An 18464-nucleotide genomic window follows, 5' to 3' on the forward strand; every position below is an offset into this window, starting at 1 on the left:
GGGAAGGAGCCAGCTCCCCTGTCACTCAGGTTGTTGACAGAATTCATTTCCTTGCAGCAGTAGGACTGAGGCCCTGGCTTCCTGCTGGCCACTAGCCAGAGGCCCCCCATGACTCCTAGCCACGTAGGCCCCCCCCCAGCGTAGGCTTTGCCATTTCCGTGAATTAAAGCTATGGTGTAGGTTGTTGATGACCCAGGAGAAATCTTGAAGAATGAAGGCTGTGGTGGACAGCACACTGTGTTTGGGTCTGGCTTCCCAACATGCTGTTAAAGTGACCAGAAAGGGGGAGAGGCATAAACCCACATGGAAAAAAAGGAGAAGAAAAACTGGGAGAGGAGATGTCAACCAAATTTTGGAGTCTAAAACACAGCTGAACTCTAAGAATTTGGGGCTGAGTCACCAATAAGCAAGCATTTCAAACCCCGAAACCCCAGAACGTCTAAAGATTGTCCCTAGAAGGCAGGGGGCCGTCATGCCTGGAAACAGGAGAACTAGTTGAAGCTTGGTGTGAAGACGAGCTCCCCACCAGCTTGGTCACCACTTGACTGTCTCCCCCGCTCTCTGCTCAAAGAGAGTCAACTGTGACTTCCCTGAAAGATTGAAACAGTGAGAGGTTCCCAACTAAGGGCAGTGGGTGCAGCTGAGGGCAAGGTGGGGATAAAGTGGGAACAAGGTAGAGAAAGGTATGAAGGAGGTGGGGACAGTGTGTAAACAAGGTGGGGCAAGTGAGGCCAAGGTGAGGTTCAGGTTAGAGGGTTAGGAGCTGGGACTCCTGGGCTCTCACCTCCCACTGACACAGGTGAGGTCGGTGTGCCTTCCAAGGGCACATGGTCTATTCCTGGCCCGTTTCTGAGATGCAGGCACCTGAGGCATCGGGTGCCTTAAATTTATCAGCAGGAAAGTAGCGTTTTCAGCAAGTGGAAGAGCTTCTTGCCCTCATAGGAGGGAGGACAGCAAGAGCCCTGAATGGGTGGCTGCGTCCCCTGACCCTAGTGGAGCACTTCCTTACTTGAGCTTCAGATTTGCAGCTGTGCCAGCATCTGTCCTCACGTCCAAGTTCAGCACCTCAACTTTCCTTGGGAACTACATCTCACTGGCTTCCATTCCGGTCAGTTGCGGAGGGCTGACCCTGTTATTGAAAGCAAGTCTGGGTACCTGACGCACAGTGAGGCCAGGCAACAGCAAAATGTCAGAGTCTGAAGCAGAGAAAGGTTTATTGCAGGGCCATGCTAGGAGCTGGGTGGCTCATGCCTGAAAACCCCCCAAACCCGAAAACTTTCAGCAGAGCTCTCTTATAGGAAAGGTGAGGGAGGGTGTGGTTCGTTGTTGCAAACTTCTTGGCGTCAGATCCTTTGTTCTTGAGGTCAGGTCACGGTCAGGCCCCAGTGTTCCTGTAAACCTCCACAAAACAAATGTCAGCAAATACCAATCAAGGTAACCCCCAGCTCACTACAGTTGCCCTTCTTTGAGAGTAGCCCCAACCGCAGAGGTGGACCTGAAGTCATGATGTGCAGTGTCCTTGCAACTCAACCCTGACCTCTGGCCGCCTCTGAGGAGTAGACAACTGATCTAAGCTGTACCCGTCTTTGAAACTTGAATGGAGAGACTGAAGCTGGTTGAAGCTGGTACCTTAATGGTGGTGTCCGTATACTCCAGTTGCTGAGGCCGCCATGGATTGGGACCCGTAGAGACTGCGGCTGCCTTTGGGTTGCAGTGGTTGGGATTGGGAAGAGGTTCACTGCTGCTTCAAGGCCTGGGCCTGGCTGGTGGGTGGCCGTGGCGAGGGCTCTGGAGCTCTGTAGGACACAACCCTCAGCATGTCCCCAGGCCCCCAACTCACCTGCCCACCTGGAGGCCAGAGGACCTGGAGGGCCCTGGGGAGAAGGCAGTGATCTACCTCTCACTGCACTCTCTGTCTCGAGGGCCCCTGTGAGGCTGACTGTCGGCTGAGCTGGACCTCTGACTGCCTAGCGCTAAGGACTGTGCTCTGATGGTCACGCAGCCACCCTGCCCCCACTACAACAGCAACCACCATGAATGGCATCTTCCCCTGTGGCGGGCACTACATGCCCTCCCCTGTTTGCACATCCTGCAGGCCACTCACACCAGCCCACAGAGCTCACACCCTCCTGCGGGAGCACAGTGCCAGCCACTCCTTCATCACTGGACCCTGACAGCGCTCCAGGCACCGTGTCAGCTGTTAAGGAATCAGGAGTGGAAAGACTGCTGGGGAAGCTGCTGCTTGTCCGGGGAGCCTGAGAGCAGACGTGAGGCAAATAGCACAGGAGGCACTGCGGGTCTCCCCTACCGGCTGCAACAGGCGCCGGCCCTGCGCCTCCCGGAGCCTCGGCTTCCTGATGGGCGACTGCAGCGCCCAGTCCCGCCTGAGCACGGCCAGGGATGGCAGTTGAGGCTCAGCTTCCTGCAGCTTCTGGGCTGATCTTTACGCGACACGGGAAGACCGCTGCGTCCTGCTGTGGAGCCTGCAGCCTGAAGGGGACCCCTGAGCGCATCCCTTATCCACTGCCCCACCCACCAAGGTGCTAGGGAGGGCTTGGCCCCAGCCCACGGAGCCCCGCCGCCCCAGGTGCAGCAGACCCTGACGGGCACCAAAGACTCCAGCTGGCCGCCCTGTCACAACCCCACGCTCCGCCCACCCGGAAGACAGGTGTGGGATCCAGCTCTGGCTAGTCCTGTACTCCATCCCCTGGGTGCTCTGATGGGTTCAAGGCCAGGCCAAAGCCGTGAAGCTGTGATCTGTCACGGGAAGCGAGGGAAGGAGAAGCCCTTCCTGGTAGGATAGGCACGCGTGGTTGGCTGTCAGCCTGGACTTGCTGGTGGCCTGGATGCAGTGAGAGACTGTGTCTGTGAATGGGGCCACCCAGAGGCACTTGGCAGGACGGAGAGTTGGAGAGGGACCAGGTCACATTAGGAGTGGGTGAGCCCCTGGACCCACGAGGCCCAAACGCACTCTTAATTTTGCCTATTGCAAACATTAATCTATTTCTACCATTTAAAAATTATTGATTTATTTTACCACAGTGAGCGTGTCCAAGTCCATTGCAATCAAAAAAGAATTTCCTTACCACCCTGATATTTGGTCTCTGCTTTTTGTAGAGGAGAGAGGAGAGACTGGAAAATGAGCAACTTTGTTCTTTGGAATGGGTGATTGACGTGGCCGGGGGCAGGCATGACTCCTGGGCTTGCACCTCCCAGGCACAGGAAGGTCTCTGTGCCTTCTGAGGGCACACAGGCTATTCTCGGCTGATCTCTGAGATGTGAGGACCTGCTGCCCAAGGCAGGAGCTCTGAGTTTACCACCAACAACCAAGTTGCCTTTTTAGCACGGGGAGGAGCTTCTTGCCATCCTGGGGGGACAACAAGAGCACGGGATGGGTGGCTGCAGTCCCTGACCCTAACAGAACTGCCTCAGAAACGCAGCTGTGCAGTGGGCTGTTAGTGGTGTGGAATCTGTTGCTTTCTTGGGCCCAGCATCTGTTCTCAGCATCTCAGGTTTTGGGAACCACGCCTCACCTACATCGGGTCCAAGCAATTGCAGAGGGCTGATTCTGAAGTCCGTGAGATCCGTCTAGGGGAACGGATTCATCATCTCCGGAAGAAGAGAATTTCTCTGCGAGATGAATAACAAGTCGTTGCTCAGATTTAAGTAAAAAAGTAACAGTTTATTAGCAGTTAGAGAGAGAGTACAGTAGCTTCTGGCACAGACACCAGAAGGGGGTGGAGAGACCCGAGAAGGGGTCTTACGTGTGTGTCTTACATACCCCAAAAGAGGAGTTAGCTCATAAGTTCAGAATTTCTCCTTGCAAGTTTCACAAACATTTAGATAATCGCCAAAGAGATTCAAAGTGAGAGCTTTAAAGTTCAGGGAATGCCTCCCTGCACCTGTAATCATCACTCCGGTTCAGTTTGTGTGTTTGTGTGGTTAGGAGAAAGGGTCATAAATTCTAAGATAGGTGAGATGTGTACAACGGGGCTCATGAATTCTCCTAACTGGGTGTCTCTTCTTCCTTTAGCTTATCGTATTCCCATCATGTTCCCATCAATTCCATGTTCCATCCACCACGAAGGCGGGCATGTGATCCACAGCTAGCCAATCACGTGTTCCATCCTCTGGGTGCTCTGGTGGGTTCAGAATGAAAATGTGACCCAAGCCAGAGCAAAGGTATTTAAAGCTGTGACTTTTCATGGAACCCAAGGAAGGAAAGACACTTTCCTAGTAGAATGGACATGCGTGGGTATCAGCCTGGAGTTGCTGGAGACCCTGCTGTGGAGAGAGACTCTGCCTGTGAGTGGGGCCACCCAAAGTCGCTTAGTAGGACAGAGGGACCAGGTCACAGTATGGGAGTGGGAGCCCTGATCTCATCAGCCCCAAAACCACCCCTGTAACTGCCTCTTGAAGTGTTATGTCTTCTTTCATTAAGAAATTGATTATTTTACTGTCATATGCGTTGTATTCTGTGAGGTGTTACGGAAAAACCCAAACGAACTTTTTGGCTAGCCCGATCCTGTTCAATCCCTTGGAATCAAAACTACTGTGTATAAAATTGATAAGTAGTGAGAACCTGCCGTACAGCACAGGGAGCTCTGTGGGGACCTAGATGGGAAGGAAACCTGGGAGGGAGGGGGTATGCATATGGCTGACGCACTTTCCCGTACACAGAAACTAACACAACATTGTAAAGCAACTATACTCCAAAAACACCCCCCAAAACAAAAACCAAACTCCTAGGTGACACGGAATCGGCGATCCCTGGGAATCCCTCTGGCAGCGTACCCTTGTCCAGTGGGGCGTGGCTGGGGGAGATGAAGACACGGCGGGGTCAGACCTTACAGGGGCTGTTGGACGTCTCTGTTCCTTTCCCTTCCCTGCCTGGGAGTGAGAATCCCCAGGACGATGAGAGGACAACCCGCAGGGGAAGGAAGTTCCGGGGGGCGAATTGGTCTGTTTGTATTTTCCTGATTTTAGCATGCATTTTGTTACTGTGTGTTTTTGCTAGGAAATCAGTTTCCTGGGGATTTCCAGTTTGAGGTAATAGGTTTCTCTTACTTGACTTTTAATTTGTCCTCTTTTTCTAGGTTTCTACAGAATTGTTACAATTAACAAACAAATATGGATACCTTATTATTAACTAAAATACATATTTTATTTGGCTTCCCTTTGTTCTCTCTTTTATGTCCTAGGGTCCCATCCAGGGTGTCACGTGGCATTTAGTCATCGTGTTACTTTAGTGACATTTTCTCTGACATTTGCTCACACTGTCCTTCCCCCTGTGACCTGGACAGTGTGGAGGAGGACTAGCCGGGTATTTCAAGGCAACTTAATCACTGTTCATTTAACTTTGTCCTTCTGGCTCAGGTGGTGTTTGTCAGATTTTCCCCACTCTGAAGTTACTTTTCCCCTGGGTCTGTGCCGTGTGTCTTCTGTAGGATGAAGTCACTGTGAGGTGCCAGCACGTCAGGAGAGGGGAGTATTTGATTCACTGTTGCTGTGTACCAACATTCAAAATTGGGACATGTGAGCCTCCAACTTTGAAGTCCTTTTGAAAAATTTTTTTAGCTCTTTGGGGTCTCTAGAAATTCCCTATATTGGGGTTTCATATTTCTGCTCCCCTTCACATGGATGTAGCCCGATTTGCTTATGCATTTTTCTCCTGAGGACATCCTGATTCCATTAAGGTTTATACATTCTGAGCAGAGCTTCTGTGCACAATAGCTCCTTGTTTTGGTTTGGATAGAGTTTTGCAAAGCAGTTGTGTAAACACTGGAGGTGTGATGGATGGATCTCAAGGTGTGAGACTTGTTTGCCTTTGGAAAATACTGCCAAACTGTGTCTCTGGAGGCCGTCTCTGTGTTCCATCAGCAGTGAAGGAGAGTTCCTGCTGTTCCCCGTCCTCTGGTGACCGTGCTGTCATTTTGGGAGGAGGCTAGCAGTCCTGATAGGTGTGCACCGCTGTCTCGTTGTGTCACCTGTGATTCCCTCATGGTGTGTGACGTCAGTCCTGCTTTTGTCCACTTATTATCTGTTTATCTTCTTTGGCCAGGTGTCTGTTCAGATCTTTACCCATTTTTAATGCAGTTGTTTGTTTTATAGTTCTTTGTATAATTTGAGTACAAATTCAGTATCAGATATGTATTTTGCAAGTATTTTTCTCCCTGTTTGTTGCTTGTTTTTCAGTTTTGTGAAAAAGGTATTTCACCGAGTAGAAATTTTTAATTTTATAAAGAACATGTTACTGGGATAAACCATAATGGAGAAGAATATAAAAAAGAATGTATAGGGGCTTCCTAGGTGGCGCAGTGGTTAAGAATCTGCCTGCCAGTGCAGGGGACACGGGTTTGATCCCTGCTCCACATGCTGCGGAGCAACTAAGCCCGGGCGCCACAACTGTTGAGCCTGCGCTTTAGAGCCCTTGAGCCACAATTATTGAGCCCACGTGCCGCAACTATTGAGGCCCATGTCCCTAGAGCCCGTGCTCCACAACAGGAGAAGCCACGGCAATGAGGAGCCCGCGCACTGCAACTAGAGAAAGCCTGCGTGCAGCAACGAAGACCCAACACAGCCAATAAATAAATAAATAATAAATAAATTAAAAAAAGAATGTATATATGTGTATAATAACTGAGTCACTTTCTGTATAGCAGAAGTTAACACAACATTGTAAATCAACTATACTTCAATAAAAAAATTTACAAAAAGAACATGTTATTAACTTTTTTCCTTTTGTGTGTTGGCTTTTTGTGTTGTGTGTTAAAAGTCAAAGCTCATGATCTGTGTGATCAAACCCATGGTCATGTCGATTTTCTTCTGTTTTATAATTTTTATAGTTTTGTATTTTAAATTTGTGGACACTGGAGTGACTTTTGGTGTAAGTTGCAAAGTGTGTGTCTGCATTCATTTCATTGCATGTAGACACAGACGTTGCAACTTACACCAACAGTGGTTCTCTAATTATTTTTCGAGAAATCCTGGGATATTTGCTTCCATCTGCAGACGTTACCGGAGCCAGCAGGACGGCCAGCAGGGAAGCCGGTCTCCGCGGGACGGAGCGGCTGCGGCCTGCGTTTCCCGCGCGGCCGGCAGGGGGCCACGCGTCCGCCTCTCTCGCCCGCGCAGCCCCTGCCTGTTCTGCCCGCAGGCCTGGCTGCCGGCACAGCTGACAGGAGCCGGGTCCCCTCAGGACCCTCCAGGGTTTGGCCTCGGGACAGCTCGGGGCTGCGTCCACGTTGGGAGGAGCTCGGTTTCCTCAGGACCGGCTGGGAGGTGCCTCCGTGGGAGAAAAAGGTGAGCAAAAAGTGGGGAGAAGCTTCCTGTAGGTGGCTGACCGCCTGTGGGGGGCGGGGCGGGTGTCTTCAGAGGACCCGGCGGAGGAAGGGCTTGATGTGGGAAACGGTGGGTTTTGGTGAGTTTTGTGTGCAGGGCAGCCGGTGTCCGGTGTCCTTTGGCTGGGGATGTTGTGTTTTCCAGGCCGTTTACGGAGGGGACTGCCCTTTCCCTGGTGTATGTCCTCGGCAGGTTTGGCATAAATTAACTGACCGCGTACGTGCGGGCTTACTCCTGCGCTCTCTGTTCTGTTCCGATGGCCGCTGTACCTCTTTCTGTGCCATTTGTACACTGTTTGGTTCCTGAAGCGTCATAAGTTGGTGTGAAGTCAGGGAGTGAGTTTCCTCCAGCTGCTGTTCTCCTTTCTCAGCATCCCCTTGGCTGCTCGGGGTCCTTTGTGGACCCCACAAATGTCAGGATTGTTTGTTCCGTTTCTGTGAAAAATGCCCCTGGGCTTTTGCTAGGAATGGCATTGAATGTGTACATTTGGGTAGAATGGACATCATAGCACTACTGATTCTTTCCATCCATGAGCACAGGGTATCTTTCCCTGTGTTTAAGTCTTCAATGTCTTCATCCGTGTCTTAACATTTTCAGTGTGCAGGTCTTTCACATCTTTGGTTAGGTTTATTCCTCGATGTTTTGTTCTTTTGATGTTACTGTAAATGGGGTTGTTTTCTTAATTTCTCTTTCTGTTGGTTCATTTTTAGTGTATAGGAACACAGCTGATTTTTGTCTACTGATTTTGTATCCTGCAGCTTTACTGAATTCATTTAGTAGTTCTGATAGATTTTTGGTGGGTTGATGTGGAAGACTGGAAATAGAAACCCCACTGTTTCTGCCACACCCAGGTCATCCACATCACCCAAGTCAAAGTGGCTCCCAAAAGAATCTTCCCACAGTGCCGCTTGGAAAAGTGTGAGACCCTGCAGGGCGACTTGCGTCGTTACTTTGGTTGAGCAGGATTTGGGTGGGGCCTCGGCCTCTGTAACCAAGTTTGATGTCTTCTTGACTTTTTTGTCCTTTTACGGACACGGTCATTTCTCAGAAGTTTCTGCTTTTACTCAGATGAGGGGAGTTCCAAGAAGACTTCTTTTTTCTGCATTTGTTGAATCTCAGGTATCTTCAGCTTAAATTGTCTTTATACCAACCGTGGGGTTCCGCCTGCTCGCCGTCCCTCCACCTTTGTTCTCCTGCAGCATTCCTTGGTCTATTCTGAGCCCCTTGCATTTTCCACAGGACGTTTAGATTGTCAATTTCTGCAAAACTTCGTTTGGTAGGGATTCTTTGCATCTTTCGATCTATTCGTGGAGTATTGGCATCTTAATACGATTAAGCCTTCTGACCCATGAACATGGGATTAGTTTCCATGAATTTAGGTCCTTCTTAATTTCTTTCAGCAAGCTGTTGATGTTTTCAGCGTGCAAGTCTTGTGCACCTTCTTCCGCACCTCTGTTGGATGCTGATTCAGAACATACACAACTGCCTGGAGAAACTGGCCCCACCCCTGCCGTGTACTGCCACCCAGCAGGCCTGGAACTGAGTCACCAAAGCTTTTGTTCTTTACTTGATTACCCATTCCTTTAGAATTCATTACTTTACTGTTATGTTGATTGTCCTTGTAGTAAATCTCTTAAAAATAAAAATGAAATAGTGTTGCTTTAATTACTCCGCAGATGAGTGGTGAATGGGTCACCCTTGACATATGATTGTGATCCTTTTAGAATTATTTCGGTAACACACAGGCACTGTGAGAACTGAAGCATCACCTGAAGGAGAAGAGGTTGGCCAGTCCCACCGCAGGGGTGACTGTCGTGAGTGGTTTGGTGCGTCTCTCCCAGGCTCTGTCTCCTCCTGTCTCCTCCTATCTCTCTCTCTCCCACACACACCAGCAGACACATTTGTGGTCTCACAGATGGGACCCTGGCTGCAGGCGGTGGGTCCTCTTGCTTCCCACCTAAGAGAACCCCGAGGTCTCCCCGTCATCAGGTAGACAGCCTGCCCCCACCGTCCCAGCTGCACGGCCTTCATTCGTCCGTGTGGCCCAGAACGGATGGACCCCACCCTCTCTCCATGAACACTCGTGTGGTTTCCAGTCGCCTGTTTCAGCCAGTGCTGTGGTGAATACCCTTGAAATGACATCTTTGAAAAGTGGTGCAGGGATGGTAGTGGGGTCAGCTCTAAGGCTCAGCGCTGCTAGGAAAGGGATGCGCCTGTGGGACTTGGCTGTGTCCTGCACACTGTTCTCCCAGAGAAGAGTGTCCGCTCACTTCCCTCTGGGGGACCTGCCGGGGCCTCTGCTTCCTCACGTTGTCCCCTGGGCTCGCGGCCACCAGACTAGAAACCTGCCAGTGCAGTGGTGAGCCGCGCTGTCTCTGCAGTGTTTGTTTGCCTGTGTCCTCGTCTGAGAGGTCGAGCTTCTCTGACATACACTGGCTGTATTCGTGGCTTCTCATTGGCATCGCGTGTGTTTACTGTTTCTTTTTGGAACATTGATTTTTGAGAGGTTTTTGGGCCACAGGCAAGTTAAACCTTTCTCTGGCCTTGGTTATGAGGAATACGTTTCCAGTTTGGGGTTTCTTTTCCCAGCTGTCTTTCTTGGTTGGTTGGTTTTTTGCTACAGAGAGAACTGAGCAGTTCCGTTCTGTCTTCTGGCTCTGGTGCCACCTCGGTTCTACCCCAAGATTATGCACGTATTTGCGAAAAGGCCCTTTGTACGTCTCATCTTTAATCTATTTGGATTTTCCTTTCAAATAACAAAAATGCTATTTCAAATAAAAACAAAAAAAAATTTACTAGTCCCCTCTTAAAATATGTGGGCAGACACAAAAAACCACCTTTTGTATGGCTTCATTTATGGGAAACATCCAGAATAGGTAAAGAAACAAAGAAAGAGGATTAGAGGTTGTGAGAAGCTGGGGAGGGGAGAATGGGGGCTGCATGCTTTGGATACAGGGTTTTTTTTTTTTTTTTTTTTTTTTTTTTGCTTTGTTTTGTTTTAAATTTAGTTTTATATTTTTATTTTTTTCTTTAAGAACTTTTATTGAGATACAATTGACATACAATAAACTGCCTATATTTAAAGTGCACACTTTGATATTTTTTTCTTAGTAGTTTATATATGGCAATCCCAATCTCCCAATTCATTCCCCCGCACCCCTCCCTCCCCACCGCTTTCCCCACTTGGTGTCCATGTGTTTATTCTCTACATCTGTGTTTCTGTTTCTGTTTCTGTCTTGCAAACCAGTTGATTCGTACCATTTTTCTATATTCTGCATATATGTGTTAATATGTGATGTTTGTTTTTCTGACTCACCTCACTCTGTATGACAGTCTCTAGGTCCATCCATGTCTCTACAAATGAAACTACAAAGCAGTTTCATTGCTCTTTACAGCTGAGTAATATTCCATTGTATATATGTACCACATCTTCTTTATCCATTCATCTGTTGATGGACACTTAGGTTGCTTCCATGTCCTGGCTGTTGTAAATAGTGCTGCAGTGAACATTGGGGTGCATGTGTCTTTTTGAATTGTGGTGTTCTCTGGGTACATGCCCAGGAGTGGGATTGCTGGGTCATATGGTAGTTCTGTTTTTAGTTTTGCAAGGAACTTCCATACTGTTCTCCATAGTGGCTGTATCAATTTACATTCCCACCAGCAGTGCAAGAGCGTTCCCTTGTCTCCACACCCTCTCCAGCATTTACTGTTTGTAGATTTTTTGATGATGCCCATTCTAACCGGTGTGAGGTGATACCTCATTGTCGTTTTGCTTTGCATTTCTCTAATCATTAGTGATGTGGAGCAGCTTTTCATGTGCCTCTTGGCCATCTGTATGTCTTCTTTGGAGAAATGCCTATTTAGGTCTTCTGCCCATTTTTTGATTGGGTTGTTTGTTTTTTTGATATTGAGCTGGGTGAACTGTTTATATATTTTGGAGATTAATCCTTTGTCTGTTGATGTGTTTGCAAATATCTTCTCCCATTCTGAGGGTTGTCTTTTCGTCTTGCTTATAGTTTCCTTTGCTGTGCAGAAGCTTTGAAGTTTCATTAGGTCCCACTTATTTATTTTTGTTTTTATTTCCATTACTCTAGGGGGTGGATCAAAGAAGATCTTGCTGTTATTTACGTCAAAGAGTGTTCTTCCTATGTTTTCCTCTAGGAGTTTTATAGTGTCTGTCCTTACATTTAGGTCTTTAATCCATTTTGAGTTTATTTTTGTGTATGGTGTTAGGGAGTGTTCTAATTTCATTCTGTTACATGTAGCTGTCCAGTTTTCCCAGCACCACTTATTGAAGAGGCTGCCTTTTCTCCACTGTATATCCTTGGCTCCTTTGTCATGGATGAGTTGACCAGAGTTTTAGGTACAGGGTTTTATTTGGAGGGAAAGAGTCTGAGACTAGACAGTGGTGATGGTCGCACTGCACTGTGAATGTACTTAATGCTCCTGAGTTGCACAATTTAAAGTAGAAAAAGTCAGAATTATTGTACACTTGAAACATAAAGTAGAAGACGCCATAAATAATATGGAAGGAAAAGACAAGACATCACGAAACACTCAACACAGACAACGGCAGGAAGAGGAAAGCACACGTCGGGCGGGGCAGCAGGACGCTGGTGCGGGTGCTGTGGGCAGTGGTGGGGGTCGCGGAGCCGGCTCTGCCCTTGGGGGTGGTGATTTCTGAAACTGCCCTAGGTCTCTTGCAAGAGCCTTTGCAGGTCCTCCCTGCAGGGGTGGTGAATTTTGACCTGGTTCTGGGCGTCCTGTAAAAGCAGGTGCAGGTTCTCCCTGCCCGGGTGGTGAGTCATCATTTGGCTCTGGGTCTCCTGGTGCTGTGAGAGAAGAAAAGATTTCCTGCACGCCTGTCTTTCCATGTGCTTTTGCAAAGACAGAAGTCTTCCCAGAGCCTTTCAGAGAAGTCCCAGCCCAGGACCTTCTCTGACTGCAGTCCACTAGATGGGTGGTCTCAGGCCAGTCTTTGCTTTGGACCCAACACCAGCCTCTGGGGACTCCCCCATGTGACCCAGCATTCTCCCCTCCCCACACACGCACATGTACCCACCCCCAGGCTCCTCACCTCTGTACTCGGCCTGGGTGGGCTCCAGGTCCTCCCGCTGACTCGGGAAGGTGGACTCGGTGCCCCAGGTCAGAGCCAGGTGTGCTGAGCTCCGTGGATGCCCGGGACTGGAGCCAGGGAGAGGCCTGGGTTGTGTCTGGGCAGGAGGCTCTCCCCATTGACCTCTGGGCCCTGGTTCTGGAGAACCCTCCGTAGCCACACTCACCTGGAGCCTGCGCGGGCCGTCACGGGCAGTGTGGCGCCCGGCCCCTCACTTGGGGAGATGGATTGGGTGTCCCCGTTGACCAGCTCCTCTTGGGGGCCTCGCTGGTGTGGGGCTCTGCCCGGCCTGGAGGGATCAGAGCCCTGTGTGGCCATTATCACTGCTGCTTCTGCCCACTTGACCTTTTGCTCCCAGATCAGGCACAGATCTGTGTCCGCTCAGATACCCACCCAAGAGGAAAGAGGTCCACCCAGAGGGCTTGGCATAAACCTCGGGGGAAGGGCGCTGCCTGGGCTCGCTCCATCCCGCCCAGCCAGCCTGGGCCTGGGGCGTGGACATGGCCGGCCCGCCAGGCTTCTGACCCCTCATCGGCCTGCTCTTGCTGGAGGCAGACCGCCCACCCGCCGCCCCGGGAAGAGACAGTGGGCTACCTGGTTGGCATCAGAGCGGTGGCCTGGGCTGGCCTGGGGCTCCCAGTGTTCCCTTTGGGTCTCTCCGGGGGAATGGCCAAAGACCTCTCAAAGACCTGACCTAATGTCTGCAGCGTCAGAAAACGCTCTCATTGTGACCTTTCCTGAGGCCACGGCCTTGGGATATTGGGACACAGCATGATACATCCTTTCAAGCGTCTCCAACTGTTACCAAAACACAAGTCCATGTGCCCAACGCTCAGTGAGGCTAAACAGCACCAAGACGTCGGTGTTTGGATCAGAGAAAGGTTTGTTACAGGACCGTGCTAGAGCTGGGGGGCTCATGCCTGAAAACCCCCCAAACCCAAAAGCTTTCAGCAAAGCCCTCTTACAGGAAAGGTGAGGGAGTGCGTGGTTAGTTGTTGCAGACTTCTCCGCGTCAGATCCTTTGTTCTTGAGGTCAGGTCACGGTCAGGTAAGGATGTTCCTGTAAACCTCCACCAAACCAATGTCCCTCTCTGTTCTGACAAGAAAGGGCAAGGTCCCAAGCACAGCTCTCAGCCTCCCAGGTCCAGGCCTGGCTAAGAGAAAGGGGTCCCTGGGGGCGGGAGGCGGTTACCCTGCCCCGGAGCGTCCGTCCAGCACCCAGTCTGGGTCCTGCCGCCCGTGCCCAGGCCTGGCCGAAGAGGCAGCTCTCAGCGGGCGGCGCCCTCAGGGCCAGGTCCCCAGACCCTGCCCAGCCGTCCTCACTGAGGGAGCCGGGCGCCCAGGGCCCAACTGGCCCTCAGGCTCCGCAGGCCGCCCACACGGCGGGGGCCAGGTCCCCCAGACTGTGTCCCATGCAAACTGCTACTGCCATTAGGTCACAGAGGTGCGGGTGGGCTGGGGGAGAGGTCACCGCTGCCTCAGCGCCTGGGCCCGGCCAGTGGGCGGTCTTGGCCAGGGCTCTGGAGCCCTGCAGGACACCCCCCGCCCCCCCGCCTGTTCCCTGGGCCCCCAGCTCACCAGGCGTCCCGAGGCCGAGGTGCGCGCTGGAGGGCTCCGGGGGAGAAGGTGGGATCTGCCTCTTACCTCATGCGCCCCCTGACGACCACCACTCCCCTGACCGTTGACTGGAAAAAACAGCCCCCACGAAGGGTCCCTCACGGACACACGCTCACTTGGGGGCGGGGCCCCTTGCAGCTCCGACCAGCGGCTGAGCAGGACGTGTCCTGGTAACGGGGTGCGGGGTGGGGTGCGGGGTGCGGGTGGGATGGGTGACAGCGCGCAGCAAGGGCTGTGTGCGGAGGGCTGCACACGGCTGGCTCCGTTGCACAGCCAGGTGAGCTGCGTAGGGGCTCCTCTAGAGGTGGGTGCCTGGTTACCCAGGTTCCCTATGGGCTCTGTTGCCAGGAACGTGAGGCCACTTCCTGGGGTCCTCTTACCCGGGCTTCCTCCTTGCATGAAGCCCCCCAAGGGCCCCTCTGGGCTGCTGACGGCTCACCCCCACCCCGTGCCGTGTGCATGCACAGTGACACCACCGCAGCCCAGCCCGCAGCCTGGCGAGGCCTGGGTGCAGCCGGGGCCCCAGCTCTGAGGACACAGCTGGTTTCAGACCCGGCTCCTCCTTCTCATCAGGGATGTGACCCTGGACAAGCCATGTGCCTCTCAGGGGCCCCAGTCTCCCCATCTGCACAATGGGGGTCATCCTTCCTCGGGAGGCCATCAGGTAGATGGACCTAGAAACACCTACAGTGCCTGTAAGACCCGTGGGCTGGTGTCACGTGGAGCTCATGCACAGATTTAGCCGAGGAAGGATTCCATGAAGGGCTGGTGTAGCACAGAATACAACTGAAACAGGCCTGGGTCTGCTCTGGGATCCAGGGGACGTCACAGCCTTTCCTGCCTATTTCCCAGTGTCCCTGTGGGAGGGCTGAAATGCAGTAAAATTCAGACATCATCCCCTCTGGTATGCAAGCTTCCAGGTCCTCCTGTTATGTTCAGATTCAGGTCCAAGTGTCTCATCTCGGCCCCTCAGGTGGATGCCCCCACGATGGCTCCAGCATTCTTGCCTCCTGGTCAAACATGCTTGTGCCACCTCCATCCCTCCATGGTGTGACTGGGTTCCAGCGTGTAGACTGATGACAATCGTGTGACTTCTACTCATCCCCTCTCTCCTGTTCATTTTCTCTGTCTCTCAGTGCCTCTCTCTGTCTGTTTCTCTCTCTGCCTCTTTAACTTTCTGTCTCTCTCTTTCTCTGTCTTGGTCTCTCTCTCTCTTTTGTATGTGTGTGCATGTGTGTGTGTGCACGCGTGCGTGTGTGCGTGCGTGTGCACGTGCACGTGTCTGCGTGCATGTGCGTGCATGTGTGTGTGCGTGCATGTGCGCATGTGTGCGTGTGCATGTGTGTGCGTGCATGTATGTATGTACTGTTAGGGCCCAGGGCAGGTCACTTCAAAATATGCCTCAATGACATATTGATTATTTTGAATTAATGTGACTGAAGAAAAGAGCCATCAAAGACAGACACATTCCACCTCCTTTCTGTCTCCTTATAGCAGGAAATAAATCTCTCCTGTGAAAGGTGCACACCTGGGGCTGAGATCTGAGGGCTCAGGGCTGCAGCCATGCTGGCCCCTGCCAGGGGGTTCATTCTGGGAACCTTCTATCATGACTACTGAGGTGCCAGTTAGCTTTGTGACAAGCAAAGCCAGCTCCCCTCTCTGCCAATTTCTGAGAAAAGGCCTAAGCTGCACCACTATAGATTCTCTGGATTTCCTGGCATATAGACTGACCCCCACCCTCCCATCCTGCCAGACCCCTTGTACAAACACCTCCCCTTTCACCTCATCCAGAAAATAAACACCCCCCCGCCCCCACCCCCAATACCCAACAAACAAGCCAACAGATACACAGCTGGTCTCCTCCTACCTCAGCCACTTCAGAGGTCACTCTCTTAGAAGTACCTTAAGCTCAATGACTTACGCTGTCTCCCTTTCTCTGGCACGATGCCATCCCTGGGCAAGCCCTGTCTTATGTGGGCACGACGGCACTGCTCAGGCGAGCTGGAGACGATACCCCAAAGTGGCCCGAGGGTAGCACCGTACACTGAAGATGACCCGCCCACCAAATCGGCCATAAACCTGGGGTCCAGAGACCAGGGATGGGCACGTGCCTCTGACAAAGTCACTGCTCAGGAGACCCCGGCAGGTACCATCCATCTTCTCCACATTCTTCTGATCTTTGCTCTTCCTCTTGTCAGCTGATATCTTGCTAGATCGTTCATGTAGAAATTAGATCCCATCTGGCAAGAGCAGAATCTTCCCAACGTATGAGAGGAGAACAGGCACGGACCGCAGCCCTCTTACCCTCCTCTGCCTGCCCAGCCCATCGTGTCAGAAAAATGTGTCCCTCCTGTCGGAAGCCAAACCTCAGGTAAGGGACTTAGATGTAAAGAAAATCAGAATATTGTCTTGAGCTACGGACACTTCAAAACACAAAGCAAAAACAACACCCCCTCCCAGTACAGCAGGTGCGGAAGGGCATGCTGAGCCTTCCCCTTTCTTTTCCTGGAAGCAGCAGATAACATGTCCCCTGCTCCGCCTCCCCGCCCCCCCCAATGGAAGAGGTCCTCCCTCTGCTGGAAGGAGAGTGACACTGTGATTGTCGAGGGCAGAGAGTGGAGAGCGAGGGAGTTCTGTGCAAACAGACCTTGTTCAGCGTAATCCTCCTCCTGCTCAGCCTCCCCTCGTGGTTAGGTCCTTTCCCACAATCACCGCTCTCTGTTCAACCCAACAGAAAAGCATTTAGGTTTTGCCACTTCTCTGGGTCTTTCTTCCTTTCTTCCTTTTTTTCTTTCCTTCTTCTGTGTTGGGTCTTTCTTGCTGCACGTGGGCTTTCTCTAGTTGTGGTGAGTGGGGGTTACTCTTCGTTGTGGTGCGCAGGCTTCGGAGTGTGGTGGTGTCTTGTTGCGGAGCATGGCTCTAGGGTGCGCAGGCTTCAGTAGTTCTGGCACACAGGCTCAGTAGTTGTGGTGCGTGGGCATAGTTGCTCCATGGCATGTGGGATCTTCTCAGACCAAGGCTCGAACCCACGTTCCCTGCATTGGCAGGTGGATTCTTAAGCACTGAGCCACCAGGAAAGTCCCTCTGAGTCTTCATTTCCTAAGAAGAACACCTTGGGTCGGATAAAACTTATGGGAAATAAATGGGTATGGTTCCCTCCTGTGAGTCTGTTTCATGTCTGTTTAATTCTCAGGACCAGCCTTCAGCTCTGAGAGGGTGGAGGGAAGGTTCTGTCTTGGCCGCATCTTCTTTGCCGGCATCTTTCAATTCTGCCTCCTTCCCTGGCTTGGACTCCTCAGCGGGCCGACGTGCGCTCAGCTGCCACCTTCAGAAACTCTGGGAACATGGGCTGTGTCTTTCAAAATGAAACACGTTCTTACCATATGATCCAGCCCTGAACTCCTTGGTATTGATGGACCCAAATGAGTCGAATGCTTACGTCTACGCAGAAACCTGTATGGGACATTTACGGCCGCTTTATCCATAACTGCCAGAACTTGGAAGCAACCAAGATGTCCTTCAGGAGGTGAATGGACACATAGACTGAACTCCATCCATGCAACAGAGTGTTCTTCACCCTGAAAAGAGATGAGAGAGATGGAGCCACGGGGAGACGGGAGGGGCCCCTCAAGTGTGTATCACTCACTGAAAGAAGGCAACCTGGAAAGGTGGCATAGCTTAGGGTCCCAACTGCATATGACATTCGGGAAGAGGCAAACCACAGAAAGGGTGGGGTTTGTGGCGGGGTTGGGGGTGGGGCGTGGTACATAGGTCAGGCACAGAGGATTTTTAAGGCAGTGAGATTAGTCAACGTGAGGCACTCATGGCGAGCTACATTTGTCACCACCCACAGAACATGCAACCCCAGGAGTGAACCTAGTGTAAACGCTGGAGTCTGGTGATCACAATGTGTCCACGCAGACTCACCCATAGTGACCGACACACAGAATGCTGATAGGATGGTTGGGGAGCAGGAAGCTCTGAGCACCTGTGAGGGTGGGGGAGGGGCGGGTGGGGAGCGCAGTAACAGCGGAGCAGGGCGCGTGGGGCACCTCTCTGTCCAGTTCTGCTGTGCACTCAAAACGTCTTTCAGAAAATGATAAGCCCTGTTTAAACAAAGAAACAAATGAACATCCCCGTAGTATCACCTGGCTCCTCTTTCTCAAGTCCTTAGTCTGTCTGGACCCCTTGAGAGTCAGACTTCAGTGGACACTTGACCTTTCAACCCACATCCTTTCAAAGTGTCGTCTGACACCCACCGTTTATCTCACTACACTCTCTCTCTTTTTAAAAAAAAAAAATTTCAGCCACACTGCCTGGCTTGCAGGATCTTAGTTCCCCGATCAGGGATCAAACCCATGCCCTTGGCCGTGAAGGTATGGAGTCCTAA

The sequence above is a fragment of the Hippopotamus amphibius genome, chromosome 13, assembly GCF_030028045.1.
Source record: "Hippopotamus amphibius kiboko isolate mHipAmp2 chromosome 13, mHipAmp2.hap2, whole genome shotgun sequence".
Taxonomy (NCBI): domain Eukaryota; kingdom Metazoa; phylum Chordata; class Mammalia; order Artiodactyla; family Hippopotamidae; genus Hippopotamus; species Hippopotamus amphibius.